This window comes from Rattus rattus, chromosome 1 (genome assembly GCF_011064425.1).
Source record: "Rattus rattus isolate New Zealand chromosome 1, Rrattus_CSIRO_v1, whole genome shotgun sequence".
Classification (NCBI taxonomy): Eukaryota; Metazoa; Chordata; class Mammalia; order Rodentia; family Muridae; genus Rattus; species Rattus rattus.
The window spans coordinates 82,461,044-82,481,053 of NC_046154.1; the positions used below are offsets into that span (position 1 = coordinate 82,461,044).

At 37.5% G+C, this 20,010-nt stretch overlaps 1 pseudogene; it reads left to right on the plus strand.

Moving 5' to 3' along the window:
* Window positions 1-17,405: 17,405 nt before the first annotated feature.
* On the plus strand, window positions 17,406-17,792 carry LOC116888296 (annotated as a pseudogene).
* The last annotated feature ends 2,218 nt before the right edge of the window (window positions 17,793-20,010 follow it).

A 20,010-nucleotide genomic window follows, 5' to 3' on the forward strand; every position in this document is an offset into this window, starting at 1 on the left:
ACATCAATTCTTCATAGAGTTAGAAAGAGGAATTTGTAAATTCATTTGAAATAGCAAAAAATCCAGGATGGCGAAAACTATCCTCAACAATAAAAGAGCTTCTGGGGGAATCATTGTACCTGACCTCAAACACTTTTACAGAGCAATAATGATTTTTAAAAAAAAAAGTGTACATTATTGAAACAAGAACAAGCAAATAGATCAGTAGAATAGAATTGAAGACCCAGAAATGAACCCACACACCTATGGTCACTTGATCTTTGACAAAGGAGCTAAAACCATCCAATGGAAAAAAGATAGCATTTTCAACAAATGGTGCTGGTTCAACTGGAGGTCAACATGTAGAAGAATGGATCAAGTTGATCCATTCTTATTTGTCCTGTACAAAGCCTAAGTCCAAGGACCCCCATATCAATCCAGATACACTCAAACTAATAGAAGAAAAAGTGGGAAAGAGTTTCAAACACATGGGCACTAGGGGAAATTTCCTGAACAAAACACCAATGGCTTATGCTCTAATATGAAAAATCGACAAATGTGATCTCATAAAACTGCAAGGTTTCTGTAAGGCAGAATACAATGTCATTAGGACAAAATGGCAACCAACAGATTGGAAAAAGATCTTTACCAATCATACACTGATAAAGGGTTAATATCCAAAATATACAAAGAATTGAAGAAGTTAGACTCCAGACAGCCAAATAACCCTATTAAAACATGGGGTACAGAACTAAACAAAGCATTCTCAGCTGAGGAATATCAAATGGCTGAGAAGTACCTAAAGAAATGTTCAACATCCTTAGTCATCAGGGAAATTCAAATCAAAACAATCCTGAGATTCCACCTCACACCACTCAGAATGGCTAAGATCAAAAACTGAGCTGACAACAGATGCTGGTGAGGATGTGGAGAAAGAGGAACACTCCTCCATTGTTGGTGGGATTGCAAACTAGTACAACCCCTCTGGAAATCAGTCTGGAGGTTCCTCAGAAAATTGGACATTGTCCTATCTGAGGACCCAGCTGTACTCTTCCTGGGCATATATCCAAAAGATGATCCACCATATAACAAGGAAACCTGCTCCACTCTGTTCATAGCAGCCTTATTTATAATAGCCACAATCTAGAAAGAACCCATATGCCCTTCAACAGAGGAATGGATACAGAAAATGTGGTACATCTACATAATGGGGTACTACTCAATTTTCAAAAACAGTGGCTTCATAAAATTCATAGGTAAATGAATTGAACTAGAAATATCATCCTGAGTGAGGTAACCCAATCACAGAAAAAAACACGTGGTATGCACTCACTGATAAGTTGATATTAGCTCAAAAGCTCCAATTCCCCCAAATGCACTACACAGACCACATGAAGCTCAAGAAGAAGAAAGGCCAAAGTGCAGATGCTTAATTCCTTCTTAAAAAGGGGAACAAAAAATATTTATAGGAGGAGAAATGGATGCAAAGTTTGGAGCAGAGACTGGGGGAACAGACATTCAGAGCCTGCCCCACATGGGTATACAGCCCATATATATACATCCACCAAAACTAGATAAGATTGATGAAGCTAAAAATGCATGCTGACAGAAGCCTGATATAGCTGTCTCCTGGGAGGCTCAGGGAGAGCATGTCAAATACAGAGGCGAATGCTAGCAGCAAACCACTGAACTGAGATTGGGTTCCCCGTTGTAGGAATTAGAGAAAGAATTGAAAGAGCTAAAGGATCTTGCAACCCCATAAGAGTGACAGTGCCAACCAACCAGAGCTCCCAGTGACTAAACCACTACCCAAAGATTATACATGAACTGACCCATGGTTTCACCTGCATATGTAGCTGAGGATGGCCTTGTTGGACACCTATTAAAGGAGAAGCCCTTGGTCCTGAAAAGGCTGGACCCCCCCCCAGTGTAGAGGAATTCAGGGGGTTAGGATGTGGAGGTGATTTGTGAGGGGAAGCACTCTTGTAGAAGAGGTATGGGGTATGGGGCCTTATATCTGGGAGACTGAAAAAGGAAATAACATCTGAAATGTAAATAAATAACTATCCAATAAACAAAAGATTAATACTCTTTTTTCCTTTCATTGAAAATGTTTGCAATGTTCAAGACAACTAAAGTTCAGGTGATGATTTTTGTGTGGTAGGCTGACTGGTATTCTGGTCACTAGGCCTGTTATTTGGCATCCCCAAAAATAGAATACTGCATAATACAACATTCACCATCTAAGGATAGGCCTACTTTGAAAATATAGTATTATTCAAGTGAAAAATAATAACCCACCCAAACCCAATTATTTTATGAATTAAAATAACATAGAATTTTGCATACTAATGTATTTGTTAATCTGAATAGAAGGAAAAAAGGAAAGAATACAGTAAAAACAAGCCAAGTAAAATTAGCAATATTGGGTTACTAGGGAGAAACTAGAAGAAGGAGTCATAAGCAGAAAGTGAAATGTAGGGGGAAAATGGCAGGAGATGAGGGAATTGAAGCTGAATGTAGAGTAATAAGAAAGAAGTGAGATGTGCAGTCACATGATGTAGGGCATTCATTTCTCTGAGGAAGCTGTGATGTAGGGACTCTGAAAGCCTCACCAGCACGTGTTCTTTGAGGAACATGTGAACAATTAAGGAGAAAACCAAACAGGTAAGTGATACAGCATAGGAACAGAACAAGTCCATGCTGGTCTGCTGAATAACATTGGGTATTAAGTAAACAGGAAGATTTATATAAGGTGTATAAGGCATTGAGAGCCTAGGAGATACAACACATGAAAACTACCTGGTCTCCTGGGATTTGACCATGGGTGTCTCGGAGACTCTTCTTATTCCCCAAAGCTGCCCTTACTTCTGGGAGTTCCTCAACAGTGACTTACACACACACACATACACACACACACACACACACACACACACACACACACACACACACATGCACACACATGCACACACACATATTTCCCTTGGAAAATCATGGGCAGTGCTCTGGATTACTTTTTGGATGCTGGCCATTTCTCTGTGCATTCCTTCAGAATTATTTCTTTTGAAATATGCAATTAGCTATTTGGAGTCTGTAGTCTGTAAGTTCCTACTATTAACCTTTCCAATCATGTTTCCAATAGGTTGCATGCCAAATACTGCACAGTCTAGCTATATTCTTATGAACAGTCCATGCATGCTGCTTTGAGTTTCATGAAAGTGAAGTACATAGGGGCACTTGAACTGGCCAGCTCTCGTGGGTCTTGTTTCTTCCCAATCAGATGTTCATGAACCAGTGATAAAGACAGATTGCTATTTTTTCATTATGTCTCCTTTTGTGAATGTCACTGATCCCCTAGGTATGACTTCTCATCATATCTTTTCAATGTTCATGACTTTCACCTCTATGATGGAAAGTCAAAACTCCATTAATTGATTTGAGCATTACTCTCTTCACTCTAAGCATCTCTCTTTTTGAACTATGATTACATTTGAGACATACCAGTCATATTAGCTTGAGTTAGCTTGCTCTTAAGCACTAACTGGTGTGCTTGCCCTGTATATCTAACATGAATGGTATTGGCAAACAGGATCTGATGGTGTTTTTGTGCAGTTTGCTTTGTTGTTTCTAGTACATGCTTAGGCTTTTGGTGGGCAATGAATGATGATCACAGAAATGAAACTGATGTCTTTCCTCTTTAAACTCAATGTAGCAAATACCTAATTTGACTCAGAAACAATATGTCTTTTCAAATATCAAGCCTAAAATTTTTGGTTCAAAATCAATTAAGCTACTAAATTACTGATTCCCCTACTACTACACTTGGTTATTTAAGTCATGTGGGTTTAAAAGCATAGGGAAAAAAGAATATAAAATTTACATAAAATTGTGAAAGTTGGCATGATAATTTCTAAACAATAATAATGACTTCTCAATTGACAATTGAGGGTCTTCCAGCTATTAGTTTTGTTTTGTTTTCTTTTTTCCTAGAATGTATCCTAAAATTGTATGTTAGCAAAAGAAGGCATGGTAGCAAACCTCTCACTTGGCTCTGGTTGAAGAATTTGTCAGCCAAGAAGCAGCAATTCCAGCACAGTTAGCATTTATTATAAATGTTGCCAGCATGGAGGAAATGTGACTTTTATGCAAAAGTATTTTCAAGTAAAAATATCAAAGTTAAAAGCAAACAAGAGAGACTAGAGAGATTCCATTCAGTGGTTAAGAACACTGAGTTCCCTTCCAGAGGACCAGGGTTCAATTCTCTGTACCCATATGGCAGCACATAAGTGATTCTTTCTCCAGATCACAGAGATCTGCCACAATTTTCTGTCTTATGCAAACACCAGGAAGGCATCTGGTACACAAACATATATGTAAGCAAAGCATTTATAAACATAAAATAAATTTTAAAAATTTAAAAAAGTTTCGAAGTCTGAATATATCTTTATAATTTTTGGAATATCATATAACAATTAAAATTGTTTACAGGGAACATACCCAACTTATTTGTGCTTCTGTGCTAAATTTTACTTTACTAACTGCAATCCTCTCAGGTATATTCAAGAATCAGCCTGTGATTTCATTTAGGTTCCTTAGGAATCCCTTCAGGATAATATCTTAAAAGTCCAGCCCAATCATATACATGATGATTATAAAGACAGAGATGTGATTCTTCTCCTAGAAGCAAGTGATTATGCTCTAATGTGTGTTTACTTTTCTATCCACAAACCTCTTAATTTTTTTTTAAATTAATCATAATATATATAAAATGATAACTCACTTCCTGGTTACCCCTCTACAAGTCCTCCATCCCACAATCTCCCTCTCCTCCCTCTCCTCCCTCTCCTTTTCCTCTATGAGGGTGCTCTCCCACCCACCCTCTTCGGCCCTACCCCTCCAGAATCCCCCTAAGCTCCACAAGACCTCCCATCAAACCTCCACAAGACCAAGGGCCTACCTTCCCATTGATGTCAGACAAGGCCATCCTCTGCTACCTATGTATCTGGAGCCATGGATCCCTCCCTGTATACTCTCCTTGGTTGGTGGTCTATTCCCTGGGAGCACTGAGTGGTCCGCCCAGTTGATTTTGTTCTTTCTATAGGGTTGCCATCCCCCTCAGCTCCTCCAATCCTTCCACCAGCTCCCCTACCAGGGTCCCTGAGTTCAGTCTGAAGGTTGGCTCCAAGAACTGGTTCTGGATTGGTTAGTTGCTGGCTGAACATCCCAAGGAGACCAGGTTTCTGTCAGCAAGTGCCTCTTGGCAATGGCAACAGTGTCAGGTTTGGTGTCTGTAGACAGAATGGGTTACCCAGGTGGGGTAGTACCAGATGACTCTTCCTTCAATCTTATTTTTTGTCCCTGTTCTTCCTTTGGCCAGGAACATTTCCGGGTTAAAAATTTTGAGATGGATGTATGGCACCATCCTTCAACTCAGGGCTGTGTCTATATACTGGAGATGGTCTCTACAGATTCTACTTCCCCTTCTCTGCTACAATCATCCCTTTTGGGCCCTGGGAGCCTCTCATTCTCCTGGTGTCTGGGACTCTCCAGTAGCTATCCCTGTTTTCTCATTCTCCACCTCTGCTACATATTTTTATTAGATTTCCTGACCCTGTTTATCTCTCTTCTGTCCCCTCTAGTACCTGATACTTCCCCCCTTATTTACTCTGCCTGATCTCTCCTTCACAGGTTCCCCCTTCCTCCTCCTCCCCCTATCATTCTGTTTCCCCCTCAATGCAAGACTGAAGCACTCACACTCTGGTTTTGCTTCCTCCTAAGCTCCATATGGTCTGTAAATTGTATCATGGACATTTTGAGTTTTGGGGTTAATATCCATTAAGGACGTTTTAGAATTAAATATAATGGAGGCACAACATATCTAAACTTATGGGGCACAATGAAAGCAGTGCTAAGAGGAAAACTCATAGATCTGAGTACCTCTATGAAGAAATTGGAGAGATCGTACACTAGCAGCTTGACAGCACATCTGAAATCTCTAGAACAAAAAGAAGCAAATACACTCAAGAGGAGTAGATGGCAGGAAATAATCAAACTGAGGGCTGAAATCAACCAAGTAGAAACAAACAGAACTATACAAAGAATCAACAAAACTACGAGCTGGTTCTTTGAGAAAATCAACAAGATAAATAAACCATTAGCCACACTTACTAGAGGACACAGAAACAGAATCCAAATTAACAAAACCACAAATGAAAAGCGAGACAACAGCAGAAACTGAGGAATTCAAAAAATAAATATTTGCTACTACAAAATTCTATAGTCAGCAAAACTGGAAAATCTGGATGAAATGGATGCTTTTCTAGAGAGATACCAAATTTAAAACAGGATCAGACAAACCCCTAAAGAAATAGAAGCAGTCATTAGAAGTCTCCCAACCAAAAAAAGCTCAGGAACAGATGGTTTTAGTGAAGAATTCCACCAGACTTTCAAAGAAGACCTAATACCAATACTTTTCAAACTATTCCACAAAATAAAAACAGAAAGAACACTATCCATACAGTCTATGAAGCCACAGTTACACGGATACCTAAACCACCCAAAGACCCAACAAAGGAAGAAAACTTCAGACCAATTTCCCTTATGAATAGTGATGCAAAACTATTTAATAAAATTCTCCCAAACCAAATCCAAGAACACATCAAAACAGTCATTCACCATAATCAAGTTGGCTTCTTTCCAGAAATGCAGGGATGGTTCAATATAAGTAAATCCATAAATGTAATCCACTATATAAACAAACTCAAAGAGTAACAACCACATGATCATCTCATAGATGCTTAAAAAGCCTTTGACAAAATACAATACCCATTCATGTTAAAAGTATTACAGAGATCAGAAATTCAAGATCCATACCTACATATAATAAAAATATAATACAGTGAACCAATAGCCAACATCAAACTAAATGGAAAGAAATTAGAAGAAGTCCCACTAAAATCAGGATCTAGACAAGGCTCTCTCTCTTTACCTATTTGATATAGTACTTGCTATATTAGACAACAAGAGGAGATCAAAGGGATACAAATAATGCAGATAATATGATAGTATACATAAGTGACCCAAAAATTCTACCAGAGAGCTCCTAATGCTGAAAAACAACTTCAACAAAGTAGCTGCGTATAAAACTCACTCTAACGAATCAGTAGCCTTCCTCTACTCAAAGGATAAATGGACTGAGAAAGAAATTAAAGAAACAACACCTTTCACAACAGTCACAAATAATGTAAAACACCTCTTCCTCTTAACTCTCATGCTGAAAGCCTATATTGCAAATGGAAAAGTGGTAGAGAAGATTGGGGAGAGATTTGAAGGGAGGATATAGAGGTTGGATTTGATCAAAATACCTTATGCACAAGTATGGATTTCTTAAACAATAAACTAGATTTTTAAACTAATAATGAATCTTCTAGCTGTCTTTTAATAAACCAACTCTATCTCCTCCTGAATCACCATGAAATTCTTTTTGTAGACAAATACGAAGACCCTATTTTCTCTGAGTTGTGTTTCCTGAAAGATTCATGGAGCTCAGGTTGCTGCAAATGATGGTAATAAAGCTGGCACCTTAGTCACTACCACAGCTGGTAATTTTAGGAAGAGTGTTGATCATTGATTTCTTTGTTTTACTTTGTGAATATATTCTATTTCTACACTTTACCATCCATTTCTATTAGAGCTTTTGTAGACCATGCTGTTCTGAACTCTTTGGGTGAGTAAATAGTTTATGATCCTGTTGGACAGCATCATGTGCACTTGAGTAGAGGTATTCTCAGCTTTAAGATAATGTCAAATCATGTTCCATTATTGGGAAATTTAACACAATCTGTGACATTTCAGTTACTTTTACTAACTTCATTAACATTTTCTATTAGTCACCTTATATTTTATTTATCTAATTAACATGTTTTCCTATTATACTTTGACTCACATATAATACACACATATATGTATACATATGTATATATATATATATATATTAGTATAGTATATGTTCCAATTAATAAACCAATATCAAGACATGATAGTCTACTAATATTTATATTTTATTCTAATTTGTTTGAACTTTATCAATTTTAAGTTGATTTTTCAATTTCCTGTAGGAATAATATTTTGTATGCTGTGTATTGTTATCCTTGGGTTATTAAAATACTGACTTCTCTTCCTCGTACCTTGTTTCAATCCAGACACAGAATTGTAATCCCTTTACCAAATTGTGTCAACTGTTCTTACCATTTATTCTCTGCCTTATCAATAAATGGTAATCATTCAATGGCTGGGCAGAATAAAGAATGTGTAGGATGTCGACTTGTGAGAGGAAGAAGAGGTAGACTAAGATGCATTCAGATATGCCAGTAGGATAGAGGAATTAGAGCCATGAAGAAGGGGTCCAAATAGCCATATTAATAATAAATTGCAAGTATAGGGATAGGAGGTAGCCAGATTAGCAAAGAAGGTTAACATGTGTCATTTAACTGCTCAGCTATTGAGGTTCACCTTTAAATAAATCTTGGTTTCTTTGTGAAGTTATTGAAGATTAACATTAGATAAATAAATACAGCCACTGAGTTAATTCACTGTTTACATTTATATTAAGAATCACTCATTTATGGTATCCTATACAGGATACTAAATTATTATTAGTTTAATGTCTCCTTAAGCTATATTTGTTTTGCTTTTTGAACCAGGCTAACAATGAACTCTTTATGGACCCAACAATGACCTAAGGTTGCTTCTGATCATTGTGGTTCTTCCTCCCAGTCCTAAGTACTGGAATTATGTGCATGTGCCACCATTTCTAATTTTAATTACTACTGGAGTGAAACCCAAACTTCATGTCTAGTAAATTAACTCTCTGCCAACTGAGTTATCCCAAAACCCTCCTAAGGTTATACTCTGCCATGGTATGCTCAGACTTTACTTAATTTGAAGACTTTTACAGTTATTAATAGTATTAGTAAGATGTTTTGTAGAATGACCCTTAACTGGTGTTTTGTGTTTCTTTGATGTTTATCTCACAATTAAACTAAGTCTATCTATAGGAAATAAATACAAGTTGTTCAATGTAATCCCTTCAAAAATCCTAAAGTATACTTTTTTTGATAGAGAAAATCTATTCTGTAACTCATGAAGAATTCCAAGAAACCTATATATAACAGTAACAACAAAGAAGAATCTTGAAAAAAACAGTTTAAAATGTATTATAAAGCTACAATTGTCCCTTTATTTTAATGGATTATGCCTATAATTACAGCAGTTTGAGTTTCCTTCTCTGTTACTGTGAGATCATAAGTAACATAGGCTTATTTGGGTCACACTTCCACATAACATAGCATCATTGAGGTGCTGTTGAGAGGTACTGACAATTAATAGCTGCTGGGATAGGGACTGTTAATTTTCTTTAAGAGTGTTGCAACTGATAAGCTAACCAAGCTCCATTGGAAGCCTACAGATTCATGAATACATAGTACTAAGATTTGATGAGTTAAAAACGAAAGTTATAATTTGAGTGAATTGACAAGCGTAACTAGATCTGGGAGAAGTTGGGGGACGAGGTAAATATGTTCAAAAATAATTGTAAAAAATTCTGAAAGAATTGATAAAAAAAATTTGTAGAAATAAATCTACAAAGTGGTATAGCTGGTTTTTCAGGTAGATCTATTTCCAGATTACTTAGTAACTTCCAGATTGATTTCCAAAGTGGTTGTACCAGTTTTCAACCGCACCAGAAATAGAGTTTTCCTCTTTCTCTACACACTTGACAATATGTCCTGAGACCTGGGAGGTGAGACTCAAAGGGAGGGGACCTTAGATGAAATGTCCAACAGTGGCGAGAGGAACCTGATAGAGTCCAACTCCAGTAGCAGACAGACATCAAGTGAAGGGAGGGGATTGCCATTCTACAATCAAAAACTCTGACCCAGATTATTTCCTGCCTAAAAGAACTGTATGGGGAAAAATGGAGAAGAGACTGAGGGAAAAATGGTACAGCAATCAGCCTAACCTGGGATTCATCTGCTATGGTGTGTTTATAGACATGAGCCTAACATGGCTGTCCTCTGAGCAGCCCAACAAGCAGCTGTCTGAGACAGAAGCACATCCATATACTCAACAATTGGAATGAAGTCAGGCATCCCTGAGATAGAATTAAGAGAAGGCTAGAAGAAGCTGAAGAGGATGGTGACCCCAAAGGAAGGCCAATTAACTGAGACCCCTGGAATCTCGCAGGAACTTAGCCACCAATCAGGAAGCATACATGAACTGGTCCGAGTTCTCTGACACACATACAGACTGTGTGGCTGTATGACTGGTCTGGCTCAGTAGAAGAAGACCCACCTCACCCTCAAGAGCCTGAGGCCACAGGGAGTAGAAGAGGAGACAGGAGGGAGGAGGAATGGGATAAGGAACTGTGGGAGGGCTGACCATGAGGGGGACAATGACTGGACTATAAAAAATAAAAGTAATAAAAAAAATAAATCTTCAGTAGCCAAGGAAATTTAGTATTAGCCAAGGGAATTAGTAAATAGACAATAAATCAACGAAATAGCAGAGAGACAGTACAGAAAGAATACAGTACATATATTATCACATAATACCCAGATGTTAAGATGAGCTGGTATTTTTCAAAAGTACTTAGTTCTGTTCATGTAGCAGATGCAAAAATACATGTTTATCTATGTATCAATAAAAGTTTATTCCCAAAATAGGTTGCTGACAAGTTTGTCCCCTTTGATCTAGGTTACTTCACTATGACTTTATCTTTAAAATAAAATATAAGTTCTAAAAATTTGGACAAAATTCTACATGATGTCTTTGTGTCAATATCACAAAACTCTTTTCCTTACCTTTGAGTCTTTCTTCATATTTTGGTCACAGATTTCTTCTTTCCTTCCTGTTTGAACAGAAATTTTATATCAGTAAAATATGTACCCTTCAAATAAGTGTGTTATTCTTCTATGTTCTTTATACAGCTTTCTCTTTGTAATCAACTCCTTTTAAATACTATCTCTAAAAACAGTCTTTCCAGACTACTCATCCCAATGGTCCTCACCTCTATCATTTTCTGCTTTAATTTCTTATTACATTTGCATTGAAGTAAAATGACTCTTTGCTTATTTATGAGAATATATTTTTGTTCCTATCTATCTCTGAAACAATCTGCAAGCCTTGAAAATTTAGAACCTTTACACGGTGTATGTCCAGGTTTATGCTACATAAGTTACAGATGACTTATATATTATAATTGTGCAATCACTAAATTATTATTATATTCACTCCACATTCCAATATCAGTCCTCTCTCCTCACAGTTCTGCCCTCCAGCAACCCCCGACACATCACACACACACACTCACACACACACACACACACACACACACACACGTATGCATACATGCATGTGTGCACACACAACCAGACAACCAGTCACTAGGTGCATCAACTTTCTTTAAGACCAGACAATGTGGCCCAGCTCCAAGAACAGCATGCACAAGCAGACAAAAAATTGAGGGACAGTTCCTGCTCCATTTGTGGGGGAGTCTGCATGAGGGTCAAGGTACACATATGTGCTGGGAGCCTGGGTCCAGTCTATGTTCATTACTTGGTTGCTAGTTCAGTCTCTGAGAGCCCTAAAGTCAACCCTGTTGGCCTCCCTAGGGAGTTCCCATCCTCCTTATGTCCTTTAGTTCTTTCTTCACCCTTCTTGAATACACCATCTAATGATTGGCAGTGGATCTATACATCTATGCCTTGGTCAACTTCTGGGTGGAGCCTCTCAGAGGGCAGCCATGCTAGACTCTTGCCTACTGGCATAACAGGGTATCATCCACGGTGCCAGGGATTTGCTCTTGCACACAGGATCAGTCTCAATTTGGCCCAGTCATTGGTTGGCCATTTGCTGTGTCTCTGCTCTATATTTGTCTGCACAAAACATAGGCAGGACACATTGTAGATTGAAGGTTTTATAGGTTGAATGGTGCCCTTATCCCTCCACTGGGAGTCTTATCACAGAATATAAAGTGAATACTTCAGAATTCATATCCCCCACTGCTAAGAGTTTCAGCTAAAGTCATCCAATGCTTGCTAAATTGTTAACAGGAAAAAAAAAGCACTTAATGAAAGACAGCCATTTAGCTCAACTATAACTTCAAAAAGAACAATTAGCAATATCATAATTTAATATTCCCTACAGCTAAGCCCCATTGACCATATTTATTGGCAATTGAATCACAGAAAACATTACATTTCAGGATTAATCATAAACAAATACGTTTGCTTTATGTATCACAAATTGACAGTGCAATACAAAGCTAAATGTGTTTTCTGCTATCATTTATCATAAAATATTTTGATGCTTTCTTAATATTTCACCACAAAGGCTTGTGTACCTTTGATTTTAAAAAGCAAGTAATAAAAATTCCAAGAAACCCATGACATTATATAACCATAACTTATTTTCTACTGATATCTGCTTTTTATTCCAACTGATCATGTGATACGCTTTTAGGTGTCACATAGTTATCTTTTCATGATATTTACATTTGGTGGGGATCTTTCTGAAGTGGAATCTTAAGGGTTCTTTGGAAAATCAGTTGTGTTGGATGGTGTTTTGCTGTGGCAAACATGTAAAGGAATGTTTAGTTTAAGTGGACACAGGTGAAAGGCTAAGGCAGACCTGTGAGGGAATGTTTGGCTGAAGCAGACACAGGAAAAAAGGATATTCTGCTAAACCAAGCATGTAAAAGGATACATGATGAAGGATTCTTTACTAATGACATGTATTAGTCCACCTTACCTTGTGTAGTTGGGCAGGATTTGTCTGGGCACCATAGACAGAAATGCACCAAAAACTTTCTGGTGGTGTGCCTTGGCTTCTTGCCACTTCGGAAGACTTGAGCTGATAGGCAAAGTGATGTCAGCTGAGACAGGTGCATATACTCAGGCAAGGCATGTGCAGAGGCAAGACCTATAGATAACACATGATATTTGGAGGAAGTATGAATAGAAGTCAAAAGACAGTGACAGAGGCTGAACTAGGCTTTCTTATAGAGAGAGCTCTGCAATGCTTGTTGGTCTTCGCTGATCTTCAATTCACTGAGAATGGCAGAGCCAAAAACTTCTCCCATTGTCCCTCCAGGAATTTCCTGTTGACTTGTGCCTGGTTGTTCCTACTAGGTTGTATGACTACTGCTGCTATCTCACATAAATAAAGGTATTGTTTCCCTAATTGGTTCTTGATTGTGTCAGTAAAAATGACAGAAGCTAATTGCTAGAGGAAGGGGGAAAAGGTGGGACTTCTAGATCCCAGGGGGAGGAAAAAGGGGATGAGAACCAGGAATCAGAGCAGGTAGTGGAGTAGAGAAAGTAGAAGGCATGTAAGTGCCCAGGCCCAGCCACTGAGTTATCTGGCTAATTTTAAAATATTAAGACTGTCTTGTGTTTTTCGTTTGTGGCAACTAATGTGGGTAGGAGTAAGAGCACAGCTGGGGTGGACACTGGCAGCTTGATGGAACTAGATGTGAGATGTTGAAGGAGCTCGAGTGGAGCTCTTAAGAAAGAGCTACCATGATTTTAAATTACACCCTCCAATCCCAACTCTATTAAACTGGACTGCTGGGTATATCTGTAATGTGTTTGCATGTAGACTGAGCTGCTGCTGCTGCTGCTGCTGCTGACTCCTGCTGAACTGAACTGCAGATTTCCTGCTGACGCAGATAGTAGTTGCTCCAAAGAACCATTTCTAAACAGGTCTACTTCCCTGTATCCTTTCTTTCTCACTATCTTTGGTGGATGGTGGGCTAAAAGGGAGGTTAAAGTATTTAAGAATCATCATTAAAAGGCAACTTTGAAAAAATTAAAGTTACATTTTTTTCTACAAATATAGTATTTGTGGAATATTAATACAACTCTTAGTCATATGTTTCAATTTATAGTTATTAAGATAAGTACTTGAATTATCCATTTGATCAAAGATTCTGACTTCTGAATAAGCAAATGATCTTGGGTCCATTTACATTTTCTGTTTTTACCAACTAAAATATTAAAATATCTTAATCTGGCAAATGCTTGCCAAGAAATATTCCCCGCTCAAGAAATAACTTCTTGCACAGAGAGTTGCGATTTGAACTGCAGAGCCAGAACTAAGGATAGAAAAGTATCCATCAAATCCCCCACCCTAATATGTTTTCTCCTCCTTGAATGCCCTGATGCCTCCTTGATGCCTTAGCATATCCACCATCTCTCTTCCTCAGAGAGACTGAGACCCTTTTGTTATTCTTGTTAAAATAACAATTCTGCTTCTGGATATACATGTCGTCTCTCTTCTATTTCTATGTCCCATTCCATCAATCCTGATATAATACCAACAGGTGGCAATGAGCACTGTTTTATACATTTAATTTAGCTTATTTAAAGACTACCATAATATGTAAATGTGTTGTAACATTTCAGGAATTCTTAATGGGTAGTTATAGATGAAGATATAGTCTCAAAGACAATGATTCTTACTGTCTAACAACTAATTTTTCAATCACACACACATATAATTATATATATATATATATATATATATATATATATATATATATATATATAATCACAGGACATTTTTGCTGTAATGTTGGTTTTATGATTCAGAGGCTGTAGAACATTCTCCACTACTGCAGGTGGTAGTTCTAAAGATATTAGCTAATTCTTCTTCTCATACAGTATAGGGGATGTGTCAGATGCTAAGTTCCTGTTCCCTATTGGTTCTTGATCTATCAAAAAAGATGCTACTGGCTAATAAGCTGGGCAGAGTAGGCAAGATTTTGGGTCTCCACAGGCAAGCTTGCAAATGTAGGAGAGAGAGAAAAAGGAGTTTTGCCATGCTTTGGAGAGAGAAAAGCCAAAAATCCATTTGAAATCTTGGGCAAAGCAGCCATAGACTGCTTCTCCAAGCAGGAGGCTTGGGTGTTGAGCTGGGATTGAAGGTGGATAAGAAACTGAAGTTGAGGGCAGATTTAGAGTGCTGACCTCAGAGTACTGGAAAGGGTACATTAACTGTGGTAGATTGGAGGAGCCCAACAGTTGAGCCAAGAAGGCAGGTTGAAATTGAGTACATGTGTGTTTTGTGTTTTTCATCCACAGATCTAATTAATATTCTCTGGGTGGGAGCTGGTAGCATGGCCCATTCCCAGAGTTTCATGGGGTAGCAAAAGCTACACACAATAAAGTGTACCCCAAATGTTGTCAGTGGCTCCCCAGAATACATGGCTTAGGATATGCCATTGTTCTTGACTGTCTCTGGTATGTTCTATTTTCTCTCCTTATTAGAGCATGACACAAAACTAAATCACAGGTTAAAAGGTTCTAGCAGAAAATTAGTGCAGCTGTTTCCCAACTTGTTCTGAATACTGAATTCCTAATTACCTAGTTAGAACTTTATAATCTTTGTGAAGCATAGCCCATGTTGGCTTTTAAAGGGCACACACCTATTTTATTAGAATATAACAAATGTACAAAATGATGTTATGATGACATTTCACCCATTCATATAATATATTTGATTATATCTACCAAATCTTTTTAAGAGATACTAAATTTGTTCACATTTAAAGTTTTAAAACCAAGTACAATTTTGTTCATTAACCTCAGCTATATTTTAATAAGTTTTGTTGTTTTAATGCTTTATCTTGGCATTTAATATCACTTTGAATATTGACTCAGTGCTCTTTTATATTTGATTATCTTCAAAATGTATTACAGATTTGATGAGGGTTTTATCTTTGCTTTTTATTCAAGTAATTTATTTAAAGTTTTTAAAGAGTTCTTAATTAAATTAAAATAAATCTGTAGTTCCACAACCTCAGGTGGGCATTTTATTCCTTGTTGTTTCTCAACTAAAAGTCATGACCCACCAGAGGACACTAGTTAGAACTATGAGTTATATAAATCAGAGCTTTACTGACTAGAGATCTAATTCTGAACTGAAGTATCTTGGCCACAAAGGACATTTGGGTTCTATTTTAAATTCTCATAATGAACTTATATGAATTCTCCATATATTAGGTACTATAATCAGATTGCCATTATTGCAATCTTCAACCATAATTTGACACATCACTTCATTAATTGTATGCATTAGTATATTGATGATCTTCATTACAAAAAATAATAATCATAACTGACATAAGGCTTTGTGAATAATCTTCCAATATTACATTTACAATTCTTCAGTGTCCCATGAAAGAGTAAATATTTCAGTTTTTCTTTCTGTCTTAGACATATTCTTATTGTAGTGTTCTTACTCAGAGCATAAATCATGAAGTAAATACCTGACAGCAGAATAAGCTCCCATCATTTAATGTGCCTAATGTTTGCAAAGGTGTTTCACCTAATTTCAGCTGTGTGGGCCTACAAGCCACAGCTCATCATGGTCCAGTATGAGGCAATCCCAGAGCCTTTGATAGAGAGCCCTTAACACGAGACAATGCAAATGACTGTACTAGCAATTTTCCCCCCATTAATGAACATTACTTCAGGGAGTGTAAAGGCAAGAGGCATATAATTTCTGAACTATTTACATTGCTAATTAGATCTGTACAGGAGGTGTCTTCCTAATGCAGCCGATTACAAAGGCTCCTAAGTGTTTGCCTTACAGTTGTTAATTACTACAGAAGCCAATTAATTGCTGTTGACTTTTTGTATTCCTCCACGCATCACTAGTTAATATTTACATTTATAATGAAGACACAATTGGCAAACACTGTGTCATTTTGTAATGAACAATTCCAATGTCTAAACAATGAGCATATTATCCTCATTTGTGCCTGAAGAATGAGCTGATTAGCATATGTTCTGTGCATGCTAGAGCACTGCTTTGCTTTTCCAGAGTAAAACCATCACATTGTTGCAAGAAATACAGGTGCATTGTCCCCAGGGCTCTTGGAAATGTTCACTACCATATGTTGTCCAGCACGGTACAAAACACCAGGTATAAAAAAATCACAACTAAATTAAATTTTAAAACTTCCTGGTTTTTCCATATAGGTATGCATTCTAGTTGCTTTTCCATTGCTATAGTAATATCTGAGATGGGATAAGCTGGTAAATAGAAAAGGTTGTTTCTTGTAAACACTTGTAAACAATTTTAGGGCACAATAAGTTGGCCCTGTAGCCGCAGACTTGGCACTGAAGCAAAATGCATGCAGAATGTCTGCAGCAGGTAATTCTTCTCCTCACATCCAGAAAGCAAAGGGAAAATAGGGCTGGTGCCCTGGTACTGTTTGCAAAAGAACAAATCTAATTACTTGAAAGTCCTCCCAAGAGGCCCCATTTCCTAAAATTTCCTCAACTTCCTAAGAATTTCATGCTAGGAATCAAGACATTAACTCTCCTACCTTTGGAGAACATTGAAAATCCAAACTGGCCTTTCTCGCTCCCCGGCCATCTTGGCGTCTGATCTTGGTTGGGGCTTGTCCCGCACCTAAGGCAAGAGGATGGTGGCTGCAAAGAAGACGAAAAAGTCTCTGGAGTCAATCAACTCTAGGGCTCCAACTTGTTATGAAAAAGTGGAAAGCAGGGACAAACAGACTTGAAGATGATCAGACAAGGCAAAGCTGGTTATCCTCGCCAACAACTGTCCAGCTTTTGAGGAAATCTGAAATAGAATACTATGCCATGTTGGCTAAAACTGGTGTCCATCACTACAGTGGCAATAACATTGAATTGGGGCACAGGGAGGGGGACAGAGTATGCACACTGGCTATCATTGACCCAGGTGATTCTGATATCATTAGAAGCATGCCAGAACAGACTTAGAAGTAAACAAGGTTTTCCTTTAATAAACTTTGCCAGAGCTCCTTAAAAAAAAAAAAAAAAAAAAGAAAATCCAAACTGCAGGGGAATTGGGGGTGGTAAGGGGATGTATGGGGGGAATACCCATATGGGGAGGGGGAGGGAATGGGATGGGGACTTATGGACAGGAAACTGGGAAGGGGAATAACATTTGAAATGTATGTAAAGAAATATATCTAATAAAATTTTTTTTAAAAAAAGAGAGATAGTTTTTTTCCTCAAACCAAGTGACTGCCTAGGCATTCTCATATTGTGAGGTACTATAACTAAAAATGCTCAAAAGATCAGATAAGCACATTTTCTAGCTTCTGTCATGTTTACAATTGGCACTAGTTATATCTATTAGTGAAATGCACCTTTCCTTGTCTGTCTTCAGGAATTAACAGGGGGAAAATGCAAAGAACACAGTGGAATTTTCTTATTGTGATAGTAGTAGGTGTAGGTATAACATTGAGAGTTCTAATGTCTCTTATGTCAATAAATAATAATAAATAGCATTTGTCTGTGCACATACACACTTTGGGGTGTTGTTTCTTCTTTGTATAGGCATAATGTTTTGTGACCTAATGCTCCTGTTGATTCCAAGAGCAATCTTAATAATAATAATAATAATAATAATAATAATAATAATAATAATTCATTCCCAAATCATCCAGTTTCTTTTCTTAAGTACGTAGAACAATTGCATGTATTTTCCAATTCTAAGGATGGGTAAAAGAGATATTGATTGTCCAGCATTCATGTTGTATTTTTTACCTTTATTAAACAATGTATTCATATTTCTTCTATTAAAAGCTAAAATAAATACAGATGGATCCATTTGGAACTTAGTATCAGCACCAAAAGCAAATAAATAAAACAGAGATGAGAGACGACATATGCCAACCCTTGTCTTCATCCGTACCTGCCAAAGGGGGCGAGTTGGAAATCATTCTTTTCTTAACCAGCACATTTGCCAGAGTGTGTGTTGTAAACAGCAGGAGCACGAAGTGATTTTGTCAACCAGTTTTCCAACAGTGAAGACATAACTTTCATTCCCACACACCACTGGGCATTGCAAAGGAAAGTGAGGTGGAAAATGCCTTCTGGAATGAGCAAAGCTTCTCGGCAACTCGTCTGCAGTAGATGTGCTATGCTGTCACCCTTATGCCTCATTCTTTCCACCCTCACAAACACCACAGTCAGGCCAAGTGAATAAATGAGAATGACCCTGATAGGATCACGGGATGCTGTGAAGTAACTGACAACTGATGATCCTATTACTCATTGTTATGAAATTTATTTAATTATATAAGATTGCATATATATATATATATATATGACTTTACTTTTAATAGCTATCTCCAAAAATTCATGACAATTCCAAAAGTTGCTTTTGCAAGAGAGTTGACAGAAGTTGGATTTTTCATAGTGCTAAAGAGAGGTGCAAATGATCCCCTGCTGCTTGAGTTCTAACCCATGCTCCTAGAACCAGGTTCTGTCAATCTATACCAGGGATTCAAAGATTCTCTTAACTGGGTGCTAGTAAATGAACTCAACTTGAAAAGATTGATGTTAACTTGACAGTTACTGTAATCTACCCCTTAAAATTGCTTCTAGAAAAATTTTATATCACATTAAAACTATATGTGTAGGTTCTTTTGATGGTGAGTCTTAATTGTAAGGTGCATTAGAAGGAATTATTACTTTTAATCACTAAGTTGTTCTTAGAACATTCAGGATCCTAAGATGGATGGATTGAAGGAGGGCTGGACACGATGATACAGAGCCTTGAAATAAAGGAGAAAGGACACATAAAACAGTTGATGTACACAAACAAATACAATTTGCTGTTATTGATTGACACATGACACATCATGCTCTGGATGAAAAGCACAGGTAAGTACTTCTGGTCTTGTCTGTGAAGGAATTTCCAAAGGCATTAGCTAAGGCAGAGGAGAACTTTCATTAGATATTTGAATATGACCAAGCCTATACCAGAGGATGGGAAACAAGTTAAATAAAATTGAAAAGTAGAACACATACTACTATAAGCAGTCTCTCCTTTGGTTCTTTGCCACCATGAGGACTTCATATGCTCAACTCAGCCTAAGATAATAGAACCAACAGACCATGAGTTGAGCCTTCTGATCCTATGAGACAACATTAGCCCTCCATCCTTTTTGCTGCTTATATCTGGTAC